General features: G+C 40.5%; 1 long non-coding RNA gene across 1 annotated transcript; it reads right to left on the reverse strand.

Moving 5' to 3' along the window:
* Positions 1-11,846: 11,846 nt before the first annotated feature.
* On the reverse strand, positions 11,847-12,451 carry LOC115112633 (uncharacterized). The gene is made up of 2 exons (XR_003860981.2): positions 12,311-12,451; positions 11,847-12,104 (listed from the first exon to the last, which is right to left on the reverse strand). It is a non-coding gene; the product is annotated as an uncharacterized LOC115112633 (long non-coding RNA).
* Between the last annotated feature and the right edge of the window lie 955 nt (positions 12,452-13,406).

Here is a 13,406-nt window from a genome sequence, read left to right on the forward strand (position 1 = left end):
TTCCCTCCTAATGCCAGAAGTCTTCCCACTTTTTCCAGAAATCTAGGTTGGAATTTTGGAAAAGTTACCAGGATTTTTCAACTATACCAACATCATACAGTATCACCATCAGTGACTTGCTCATTACGGAAGTTGTCAGATGTGGACGCTATGCTACAGGACTGTTTTGCTAGCACAGACTGGAATTTGTTCTGAGATTCATCCAATGGAATTGAGGAGTATACAACCTCAGTCACCGGCTTCATCAATAAGTGCATTGACGACGTCGTTCCCATCGTGACTGTACATACATATCCCACAGCTACTTTCAGGTCTCTCCAGAGATGTTCATGTCAGGGCTCTGGCTGGGCCACTCAAGGACATTCAGACTTGTCTTGACTGTGTGATTAGGGTCGTTGTCCTGTTGGAAGGTGAACCTTCACCCCAGTCTGAGGTCCGGGGCAACCGGGGTTTTCATCGAGGATGTCTCTAATTTGTTCCGTTCATCTTTAATTCGATCCTGACTAGTCTCTCAGTCTCTGCCGCTAAAAAACATCCCCACAGCATGATGTTGCCACCACCATGCTTCAAGTTTCTTCCATTTTAAGGAGGATGGATGCCACTGTGTTCTTGGATCTTCAATGCTGCAGAAATGTAGATACCCTTGCCCAGATCTGCGATTCATTGCAATCCTGTCTGAGTTCTACAGACAATTTCTTCGAACTCATGGCTTGGTTTTTGCTCTGACATGGACTGTCATCTGTGGGACTTTATATAGACAGGTGTGTGCCTCTCTCCAAATCATGTCCAATCAATGGCATTTATCACAGGTGGACTCCAATCAATTTGTTGCAACATTTCAAGGATGATCAATTTCAAGTCTCATAGCAAAGGGTCTGAATACTTATGTAAATACAGTATTTCTGTTTTATTTTAAATGCATTTGCAAAAAGTTCTAAATACCCGTTTTTGCTTTCTCATTTTGGGGTATTGTGTGTAGATTGAGGATACAGTTTTACGTAATCCATTTTAGAATAAGGCTGTAACATAACAAAAGGTCAAGGGGTCTGAATACTTTCCGAATGCACTGTATTTGGGTAATGGAAGACCCCCATGAAATGGACAAATGAATGGCATCTTATTGCCATTGGGCAAAATACAATCGCAAATACCACTCAAATGGACGGCAATTCATTCAAAGCTTATGGCAACTGGAATATGGCAAATGCCAAGTGTCATACAGCAAAAATCCCAATGATGGCGAGCGCGCTCCACCGTGAACTTTCATTTTGATAATAGACATGGACGCAAAGGTAAAAATGTGAACTTTTAAAGTGCTTTCTGGACCGTTTCTTTTTTTGTGTCAATTATACATATACTTGTATGAACATACCTTTTGTCTTGTTTTATTGACTTGTCCATAAAGGCCGGTTTCTGAACCCAAAAGTCAGTGAACCATGTCCAAATGGCATTTATACTGACCAAATGATATATATCACTCTTAAGCTCTGAATCAACCTAGGTCTATTTGTTTGATGCGGGAGAAGTGGGACTTTTTTTTATAAACGTTCAAAATTACCAGGGGCACCCTATATTGGTTGTGCACGGGTGGGGGTGCTCCCTACCCAGGTGGACCCTTTGCACCCCCCCTAAAGGCATTCAAAACCATTTTTTAAAATTGCTCCTGGTAAACTGTTCCAATCACCAGGTGCACGGCTCTCCATTTGCATTGTCTTTTACAATGGGCATTTACCATGCTCTAATATACTGCAGAAATGCCCAATTGACTGGCCCGTTGAACTCGGGATGGCCGGGCAGTGATAGTGGTTCCTCTCCATCGCTCGTTGGTGTTGATTTCAGCACGTCAAGTTGAATGATGGTTCATCACTGTTTAAACTTAATGTAAATGGACAAAAGTCAGCCGTCAAGTCAATGAGTCAATAAGATATCATTTGACATCTGTTGGGTGAAATGACTGATTTCCAGTTCATGAGGGTTGCCTAATTGCACATATGAAGTTTTGGAAAGATGTGACCTTTTTAACCCTTCGAAACAGCCCCTATGACCCCAATTTAAGGCACTTCTGGTAAGCACAGGAAGCTTAAAGTGAATACATGTCCCCCTTGTGGTAGGCTTTCACAGAGTCGTGAGTTGTAAGTCTTTAAATTAAGAACTGACTGATTTACAGACGGTAGAATGCAGTGTTTTTCACAAACTGCAGGTTGGCTATATCTAAACAATTTCAGGGCGAATTATTATTATTTTTTATTTTATTTTTATTTTTTACCACTTCCGGTTGCTCCAGGAAGCTTAGAATCAACACAGGTAGTCCTCATAGTGGCCTGATGGATTGTCATCAAAGACCGTTTGATATGTCATTCCTATGGGGAGAGATGTCATTGTAAACTGACATGGAAACACCGTTTTCACTGTTAAGGGTTAATTCCACATGGTCAAGGTTAGGCTTGCACAGATCGGGAGGACCTTAGGAACGTTCCTGTGGTTGAATTGTCCTTCTAACCCGAACGGTTCTGCCACTGTCACCCAAAAGCACCTGAAATTTAGGCCAGGCTTCATTTTGGGCCTACTTTTTTGCACGGTCGCTGCGGTCAGACAGTGAGCTACGGTCAAGAGGGGCATCCTCTTGAACTCAGCACAGCCTAGAGATTACGGTGATGCCATTTGCCAACTATTTTAGTGTTTTCAGTCTGTCATTTTGGTGATGGTTCATCACTCTTTAAACTTATTGCAAATGTACAAAAGTCAGCAAGTCAGCGTCCATCAGTCAGTAAGATATCATACTAACACCAAACCCACTTTTTCCAACTCGTTTAGAAGTCAACTATCACATATTTCCATATGGGCCCAAAATTCAGTGCCTAATGTTTAAACCATAATAAAAACTTAACACGTAGCTTCGTTCTAGCTATGGGTCCAGTTCCGATATTATGTTTAGGCCTAGCTGAGGCGTCCCCAAAGACTTTTATAAATGTTGTCATTTTCGTGATGGTCGTGCTCCGAAACCCGCCTTAACGGATTAGTCTGAACACCCCGCAACTGGATCTATCTTTTAATAAAAATAATAATAATAATTCTTTAACCATCACCAATTGTACAATTTCTCGTAAATTACGATAGATAAATGGTTCGTTCTTTTTTTTCTTTTTTTTCACACCGTAGGTTCATGTACTTTAACGTGAAGCGGTCAAATTAGAACTCTATGACTGTTTTTGACCTTTAATCCCAGAAAATGGGCCATAACTCAAAGCGTTGAGTCCTCGACGCCATCTTGTTTCTGGGCTCAAACCTGTGCTCACCAAGTTTCGTCTTCAAAGTATTTTCCCTTTAGGAGAAATGGCCATGTAACATTGGTGATGTTTTGTCCATTTGCACTTAGCAGCCAGTCGCCATCTGGTGGAATTTTCCGGAACAGGTGAAAAATTACCAATTTAAAACTTTTATAAAACGGAAACTAAATGTCCGAGAGACTTCATTTGATGACTTCCCGGAAGATCTGGCCCTGGGGTACGCCCTGAGGCCATCGGCTTATTTTAAAGACATTCGTGGACGTCTAGTAAGGGACCATACATTTGCAATATGGAGATTTTCATCAATCACACAGCAAATGCCATTTGTGTCCCTTAGTGTAGTGTAGCAGCCTCTAAGTTGCAGGGTTGAGTAACTGGGTGGGATAGAAGCTGTTTTTCAGTATCCCTGTCCCAACTTTGATGCACCTGTACTGACCTCACCTTCTGGATGATAGTGGGGTGAACAGCCTGTGATTCAGGTGTTCTTTATGATTTTTTTGGCCTTCCTGTGACATTGGGTGCTGTAGGTATCTTGGAGGGCAGGCAGTGTCCCCCCCTGGTGATGCATTGGGCAGACTGCACCACCCTCTGCAGAGCCCTGCGGTTGCGGGCTGGGCAGTTGACGTTCCCTGCGGTGATACAGCCCTACAGGATGCTCTCATTTGTGCATCTGTAAAAGTTTGTGGGTCTTGGGGGCCAAGCTGAATTTTCAGTCTCCTGAGGTTGAAGAGGTGCTGTTGCGCCTTCTTCACCACACTGTCTGTGTGGGTGGAACATTTCAGATTGTCAGTGACGTGTACGCTGAGGAACTTGAAGCATGCTCCCTCTGCTGTTTCCTGAATTTGTCGAACAGCTCCTTCGTTTTGTTGAGGGAGAGGATATTTTTCCTGGCACCAATCCACTATGGCCCTCACCTTCTCACTGTAGGCTGTCTCGTCATTGTTGGTATTCAGGCCTACTACTGTTGTGTCGTCTGCAAACTTGGTGATTGAGATGGAGGCTTGCATGGCCACGCAGTCATGGGTGAACAGGGAGTACAGGGGGCTGAGCATGCACCCTTGTGGGGCCCCTGTGTTCAGGATCAGCAAAGTGGTGTTTCCTACCTTCACCACCTGGGGGCAGGGCGTCAATGTCCAGTTTGGTTAGGTTTTAATAGTCACAGTGGGAACCGCATCCCCTATACACTTCCTGAAAAACTCGGTCACCGTGTCCGTGTATTCGTCTGTTGTTCTCAAAGGCTACCTGGAACATATCCCACTGTTTTTCCAGCGCGACTACTACGTTAGTGTGTTGATAGAACTTCGGTAGTGTTTTTCTCAAATGTGCTTTGTTCAAATCCCCAGCTGCAATAAATGTGGCCTCAGGATTTGTCTCCAGTTTAGTGTGGTTCCTTGAGGGCTGTCGTGGTACCGGCTTGAGGGGGAATATACATGGCTGTGACTTTAACCGAAGAAAATTATCTTGGGAGATAATACGGTTGGCATTTGATTTGTGAGGTATTCCAGGTTGTATTAACAAAGGTCTTGAGTTTCTGTACGTTTATCACAATCACACCACCATCATAAAACATACACCATCTCCTTTCTTCTTCCCGGAGTGTTCTTTATTCCTGTCTGTGCGATGTACTGAGAATCCAGCTCACTATATGGATGCGGACAGTATATCGGAGAGAGGCATTATTCCAGGAAACAGAGTATGTTACAGTCCCTGATGTCTCTCTGGAAAGAGATACTCGTCCTGAACTCTACTTAGTCTTTTGTCCTGAGACTGAACATTAGCGAGTAATATAGGCGGAAGTGGTGGATGGTGTACACCTCCGGAGTTGGACTATAAGTCCCAGGGGCATCTTGGCGCAGCCTCTGGGATTAGTTCAATTGCCATGGGGGGTAAAAACAAAGGATCCCATTTGGAAAGTTGTATTTCTGGTCGGAATGCTGTTGAGTTACCACCACTCTGATATCCAAAAGTTCTTTACAGCTGTATGAAATAAAACAAAAAACGTTCTGGGTTAATAATGTAAGAAATAAAACACAAATACTGCAAGTTGGTTAGGCTCTCGAAGCAGAGCTGTGATGTCTGTCAGCCCCATCTTTTCTACACCTGTTGTATTTGGTGCATATGACAAATTAAATTACATTTTATTTGACCTCGTTTTTAAAACAGAGGTACTTCTCATGCAAGAAATTAAATGGTCAGTATAGAATCAGCCCACTTGTGTAGCTCTATATCATGTTGGAGAGCGAAGTGATGACGGGTGAGTTTCCAACCATGAAAGAAGACTCCTGTAGACATCTTGGATTACAGCTGAAGACCTGGAAGGTCACTACCCACTGCCTTTCCTCCCCTCATACTTCACATAGTGCAGTGCCCTTGTTTTACCCACAGCTGTCTCACAGTGTTAGCATCCATCACAAGAAGCTGCTGCCTGTCGACCCATCAGGGAATGGACTGATTCCACTCGAATGCGCTACATTCTTCCAGTTTTGTAATATGTTATACACACTATTACATTGAAAATAGTAATTCATGGACTTGAGACAAAGGCAGGGTTGGTATTTTCTGTCACAGGAAAAGCGATGGCAAATGACAAAAGACTTTACTGTGATTAGGCTCACAGTCAAATACTCCATACCTACAGATGTAAGATCTGTATTTGAGATTTAGAAAGGCTTCTAAAGTTTCCACATTGCAATCTGACTTGATTTGCACTTTTGAAAAATGTATCATATCAACTGCTACAAATACATCCATTAATTATAATCCACATAATTAACATTTGCCGTTGTTGCAGCTATTATTCTCCTGCTGTAAGAGACTGGCTGAAATTAAGATCCTACATATGTAACATACCAGTGATCACTACATGAACAATTTCCCATAGGGCCTGTGGCATTGTTATAATCGCAAACATCAGTGCTTATGCTGCTTTGATGTTAGAAAATCAACAATCCATCTATCATCATCCGTTTCATGTTTCCTCCACTACAGTAGTGTAGCTTAATCACGACGGGCCCTGCTGCCCCAAAAAATTACGGGCCCCTATTACCGCCCATATTTCCCTCAATTAAAATAATTTTGTTAGTAAGGCTGTGGGTTAATATTACTAAGCATTGTAACAGCTGAACCCAATCTAAGAGCACATTTGACGCTGTTAGCAGAGAATCCACAATATACATTCAGCACCATGAACGGGTGGCGGTCAGAAATGAACCCTATAAGTCGATCAGCACCACCGAACACACAAAGCGGTCAAAAAACACCCTATTTTATCTGCAAATAATAGGCAATAGCCTCTATTATAAAACATAGATATATACATCACAGCTAATGACCCAGTACATGTTCATGGAAGTTACGCACGGTGGCAAAACTGACATACTGGTTTTTCAAATGATCTGCTTTCCACGGAGGCCCAAAGCAAAAACACCAGCAAATCAATCAAGTGGGGCACTCAAACAGATTGCTTAAATAGCACCATGCCTTTTAACAGTATATGATGTGTATGTGCTTACTATTATTCTTATAGCCTAGTTAAACGTATAGGCTATGATGACCATGAAATGGCTCAGCGGCCGTGCACCAGAACATTGTTTCCAAAGGCAGATCAAGCATAGTCGTAGATTGGCAAGCAATGTATATTAATCTCAATAAAGCTTGATTTATATAGGCTGTCTGGGTAGCCTCCCATGTAAAAATATAAGCATACTCATTTGATGGGCATTCGACGGGCCTTGCGCTCTGCGAAATCGTTGACTGGCATTCAAATCCGTGGTCCTGGCCCTGGTGTTTTCAATGGACAGAAGGGCCAACCCACTCAGTCTTTTCTGTCCCATGGTGCTCCTCAGGTATGATTTGAATTATTTTCAGTTTGGAAAAGGAGAGCTCTGCACTGGTTACTGTTGCAGGCAGAGTCATAAAAAGGAGTCCAGACAGGACCTCTATCATGTCCTTGAGTAGGCTGACTGCTTTGTCTTTGGCCTGTAGCATTTTGGAGACGACGTTCACATTTTCTAAAACCTTAATCGGCAGAATGACTACAAAAGCACTTTTTCAGTGCTGATGTATCATCCCTCCTCATCCTTCTTGTCACTTAAAAGCACAATGTTGGTGAGGGCATTCATTACATCCACATATCTGTATCTCAGGGCAGCAAGGGACTCATATCTAGATGACCAGTGGGTGGGACACAGTCGTTTTAGAGTTACATTTTATTTTTTTGATGTAAAATCAAATATACTGCACCACTCAACATTGACCACCTCTTTATGCCATGCCCGAAGAAGGTGTATAACAGTTCAACAGTATCATAAAACGGGTGAATCTCTGGCAGATTTTCGACAGAGTCGTTGAGAGCCAGGTTAAGATTGTGCGCTGCGCAATGCACATAAACAGTAAGCGGCTCTTTTTTGGATATTCTGGCCTGCACACCCGAATAGACCCTGCTCATGTCAGCAGCTCCATCATACCACTGCCCATGACATTTTGCAATATCCAGCCCATTATATTCTATGCTGCCAAGGATTTTATGTTGAAGCGCAGCTGCTGATGTGTCAGCAGTCTCTGTGAAAACATGTTTTTAGAAATATTTGCAAATGTTTTGGAAATCAAAAACAAAAATATCTCATTTACATAAGTATTCAAACCCCTGATTCAACATATGTTAGAATCACCTTTGGCAGATCTACAGCTGAGATTACAGAGTCTTTCTGGGTAAGTCTCTAAGAGCTTTGCGCACCTGGGTTGTACAAAATGTGCACATTATTATTTTTTTAATTCTTCAAGTTCGTTGTTAATCAATGCTAGAAAGCAATTTTCAAGTCTTACAACAGCTTTTCAAGACTATGTTTAGTCAAAACTCTAACTAGGCCACTCAGGTACATTGAATGTCATCTTGGTAAGAAACTTCAGTGTATTTTTGGCCTCGTGTTTTAGGTTATTGTCCTGCTGAAAGGTGAATTTGTTTCCCAGTGTCTGTTGGAAGCAGGCTGAATTAATGTTTTCCTCTAGGATTCTGCCTGTGCTCTATTCCGTTTCTTTTTATGATAAACTCCCTAGTCCTTGCCGATGACAAGCATACCCATAACATGATGCAGCCACCACCATGCTGGAAAATATTAAGAGTGATACTCAGTGATGTGTTGTTGGATATGCCCCAAACATAATGCTTTGTATTCAGGACATAAAGTTAATTTCTTTGCAAATTTTTTTGAAGTTTTACTTAAGTGCCTTATTACAAACAGGATGCATGTTTTGTAATATTTTTATTTTGTATGGGCTTCCTTCCTTTCACTCCATCATTTAGGTTAGTATTGTGGAGTAGCCACAATGTTGTTGATCAATCGTCAGTTTCCTCCTATCACAGCCATTAAACTCTAACTGTTTTAAAGTAACCATTGGCCTCATGGTGAAATCCCTGAACGGTTTTCTTCCTGTCTGGCAATACATTTAGGAAGGATGCCTGTATCTTTGTAGTGACTGGGTGTATTGATACACCATCCAAAGTGTAATTAATAACTTCACCCTGCTCAAAGGGATATTCAATGTCTGCTTCTTTTTTTAATCTTTTTTTTTACCCATCATTGGAAATCCTCCCTGGTCTTTGAGGTTGAATCTGTGTTTGAAATTCACTGCTCGACTGAGGGACCTTACAGATAATTGTATGTGTGGAGTACAGAGACGAGGTAGTCATTCAAAAATCATGTTAAACACTATTATTGAACACCAAGTGAGTCCATGCAACTTATTATTTGACTTGTTAAGCAAATGTTTACTCCTAAACGTATTTCGGCTCGCCATAACAAATGGGTTGAATACCTATTGACTCAAGAAATCTTTTTCATTTATTATGAATTTGTAAAAATGTCTAAAAACATAATTCCGCTTTCATAGTATGCGGTATTGTATGTAGGCCAGTGACACCAAATCTAAATTTAATACATTTTTAATTCAGGCTGTAGCACAACAAAATGTGGAAAAAGTCAAGGGTTGTGAATACTTTCTGAAGGTTCTGTATATGTGTATAATTATAAGGGACACTTCATGTTTTGTGGATAATATTTACATTTACGATGGGTGAGCATAAATTCTGGCAGGCTGATCAGATTCAATTCCAGCCTTTACTTTTTTATTTATCACAAATGTATTTAACCAAGAAAATTGGTTAATTGGTACATTTGTGAGGTAATGCTGCAATCAGTTGGTTGTAACTTTGGATCGAGCAAACATTTCCATATTTTTGTTAACTGCATGTGTATAATTGACAAAGATTACAAGGTCTCATTGTTGAATGAAAAGGTGGGGCTGTAGTTACATTGCCAGCAGTCTAAACACTAGGGTAGGATGTGTTATTATTATGTAAGGGCAGGGTTTTTCATGGCAGGTCTTGCCACATGTGAACATTAGACTGGCTTCTAGAGGATTAAAGACCCTCTCAAACTGAAACAGCTTCTCCAAATGCCCTGTCATTCACGTAAACAAAGAACACACACATTCTGCTGGAGAGTATGTAAACCAGACTCTTTATCCTCAGCAAAGTACCACAGGGAGTAGAAAGGAGAATCAAAACACTGTTTAATAATGTTGATGGGTGATGGCCTAAGAGGCAATGGTCGTGAGGTAGTCCTCCATATGTTACCATGCAGACAGAGAAACCCCCTAAAGATAATGGTACATCTACTGGGATGTTCAAGAGGCCCTTACAACACAGCTGGAAGTGGATAGTTAGTAGTAGAAGTGGAGTAATGGCTGAAACAATAAAGCAGAATTACACAACAGCCTTGGATTTTGTTGGCAGCATACCTGTGAGCTCTAATAATAACAAGCAGCATTTTCTACATCAGATGGAAAATAATTCTACACAGCACACTATAAACAAATGGTGCTATATAGTGAGTGCCAAATAAGGGTTATTTGGTTTGTAACCATAGCAAATCCCTTGTTGGTGCTTTATGGAACCTTTTTATGAAGGTTCTATAAAGAACCATGCTCATAAGGTTCTAAATATAACCTGTATGGTGCTATGTACAACCCTTTCCTAAGGTTGTATAAAGAACCATTAAAAACAGCTTCTATATGGAACAAAAAAGGTTCCACTATGGTTACAACCATTTTGGGGTTATATACAACCTTGTTTTAAAGTTCTTTATAGAACCTTTACAGAGAAAGGGGATTGGGGATTCATTACAAATACATTAGAAGGGGTCAAGTTCAAATGTAAACTCAAGGAAAAACATGAACTTTTCTCGCAATTCAAGTCTTGTTTTCATCTTCCATTTATTGTCATAGCTATTTGAGAAAAAAATATAGATTTGTCATATATATCAAATATCAAAATTCATATCAAAATATAAACTTGGCAATACTTTGTGTAGAAATGTAAAATTATATTACTTTGTTTTTATTATCACCTTTTACAACATGTAACAAATAAAAACATATTTGATTACGACAAAAGTGTGGTCAGGCCTCATAAAATACTATACTGAAATACTGAAATTGAAATACAGGGTGTATTTAATAGTCGGATTCCACTGCAAAATGTTTAGTCTGTTGAAAAACGCATTGCAACGGGAACAGTTTACTTCAACCAGAACTTTTCTCAACTAAAACATGAGTTTATATTGGAAAAATTAATGAAGGTACCTGTTTATTTCCATTTGCACTTTTTGCTTCCAAGAGTAAACGGTTTCAGTTGCAAAACATTTTGCAACAGACTAAATATTTAGCATTGGAATCCGATTAATGAATACACCCTAGTTTATGGTTTGTAGTAGTCCAACTAAGAAGGACATTTAGGCATAGTTGAATCTGCTCAATAAAGTAAGTACATTGCTCCAAAAAGTGTCATGATGTCCATTGTTGTCTCAAGAGCAGTAGAAGAGAAATAGGTATTTGTATCTATGTATTTAGCCATGTTAATGATGACCTAAGACAATTGAAGTTATCCATTTGATTGTGGTGGATCAGAAATATTCCAAGAAGCAGAACTATGGTGCATGTTCCTTTGCTCAGGCGAGGTGACAAAATAACCAATGGATGAGCTCTGCCAGTTCACCCTGGGTTCATAGCCCAAAAAAACATCCCAGCGGTCAAGAAAAACTATGCCAGCAATGGATGTAGAGTCACCGCCAGCGAAGTAGACGTGATTTGCACAGCGCTGTAGTTGGTCAGCGCTGTAGTTGGTCTCCACCGCCTAGCTCACGCAGCAATGTTGCTTCAAAAGTTGATACATGTGCATCCAGGTAAGCCTATACTTATGTGAGCAAACTTATTTGAATTACATTATTTCATATGATTTAATACATGTAATGGGTATAAAAACTCAGACTTGAGCAGTTTTTGATGAAGTCGCCTTCAAGTCGCTGCAGTATGGTATGTTCTCACCGGTGAGAAGCAACTCTTTTGATTGACACGTGAACGTGACCAAAGAATTGACTGAAACAGGAACCAACTCTGCGTGATTCATGCATTCAGTGGATATGTACAAATTAATGTAATATTTGAGACTCTCTCTCACCAATTGATAGTACAATAAACACACGTATATTTACAGTTTGTAAATGTGTGATATGGGTGTTAGAGACATTTATTTCAACATTACAAAGAACATTGTTTAGAAACAATGGCAATACTGCACAGAGCCTAGCTGTTGGAAAACCACAGCAGTGTCCGACATTTCGGATGTCGCAGATGCACCTCCCCCGACTTCACTCCTCGACTTTTGTGTGCAGTCGTTTGCTTCGGCCTTCTCCCTCAAGACGAGCCCAAAGGAACACAGCCTATCTGGTGTGATCCACAGGGTGTGTTCATGCAGTAAGCCTAACGAAGATGAGAGTAGATGAAAGTTGCAGAGTGAAGTCGGGGGAGGTGAGCGACAGCCAAAAGTCAAACACTGTAGAGGTTTTCATACAAGGCTCCGATCAGGGAAGTGGTGAACAGGGAAGTGGTTCTTTCTCTCCTAAAAGTTAAATGCATAATATACAGTCCAGTCAAACACAAGAACACATTGTTTCTGTTCAACTCACAGGACATGTAATGCAGCATGATCTGGGTTGGTCTGGTCATACTTCATAGTTTAATTCCTTGATGGGTTTTCAAGCAAGTCTAATATTCACATTCAAGACTGCATGCTTGCTCTAGACAGGGAAAAGTAGTTAGATGTACAGTGGTTCTTCCTTTAAAAGGTGTGGCTTACTGCAGAACAGCTTGCGGGGTGCCGCAGAATTCTATGGCACGTTATTTAAGTGTCAGCCATTGTTGACAGAATGATGCAATTTACCACAATCTGCCACCATCTACCACAAACGTTCACGACATAAACTCAAAACTTTTAAAGGAAGAACCACTGTAGCATGTTGTTGTGTCACACTAACTCTATAATACTGCAAGTCTTTCACCAAGCCAAGGAGACTGATTCCTACCATGTACTGAATTAGAAAGCTATACAGCAAACCATGAGCTCCCTCTACTGGTATCAACTAAAATGAGGGTGGTAGAATAGGGAGATAAAATATCTGATGGTTTTGTCCAGTATTGTAATAAGCTTTGGGTACTTTCTGATACTGATGCAGATGCTCTGATTCAGAGCAATTTACAGGAGCAATTGGCGTTAAGTGCATTGCTCAAGGACACATCAACAGAATCTCAAACTGACAGTGTTAGGCTGGCATTCAATCTGATCAGGGGTTGATGACAATGCGGCTTTTAAAGCAATTTCTGAACATTGCCTTTAAAAGCTGCATTGTCTTCAACCAGCGATCATATTGAATTCTGGCCTTACGTTTCCATACGGTGTGTATCCATCTCAGGTCTGATTTAGGTATAAAAAAAAGTCTCAACAGTAGAAACTTTAACTTTAGTTAATTTATTTAAAAAATACTCTTATGTACTCATGCTAGCCAAAAGTTTGAAGAAAAAGAATACAGACTCAACGAAAGGTCACTGTTTTTCTTCAAAGGTACATTAAGGAGTATCATCACTTATTAGAAAAATGAAATAAAAACTCTCCCTATGAATTGTATTTTATATTTTTGTTATGTATGTTTGTCTTGTTGGTTATTGTTTTTCTCTTTTATTTGTTGTTTCCCTTTGGGTGTGTGTATAGTTTTGTGTACTGTGTGA

Source organism: Oncorhynchus nerka, linkage group LG28, assembly GCF_034236695.1.
Source record: "Oncorhynchus nerka isolate Pitt River linkage group LG28, Oner_Uvic_2.0, whole genome shotgun sequence".
NCBI classification, from domain to species: domain Eukaryota; kingdom Metazoa; phylum Chordata; class Actinopteri; order Salmoniformes; family Salmonidae; genus Oncorhynchus; species Oncorhynchus nerka.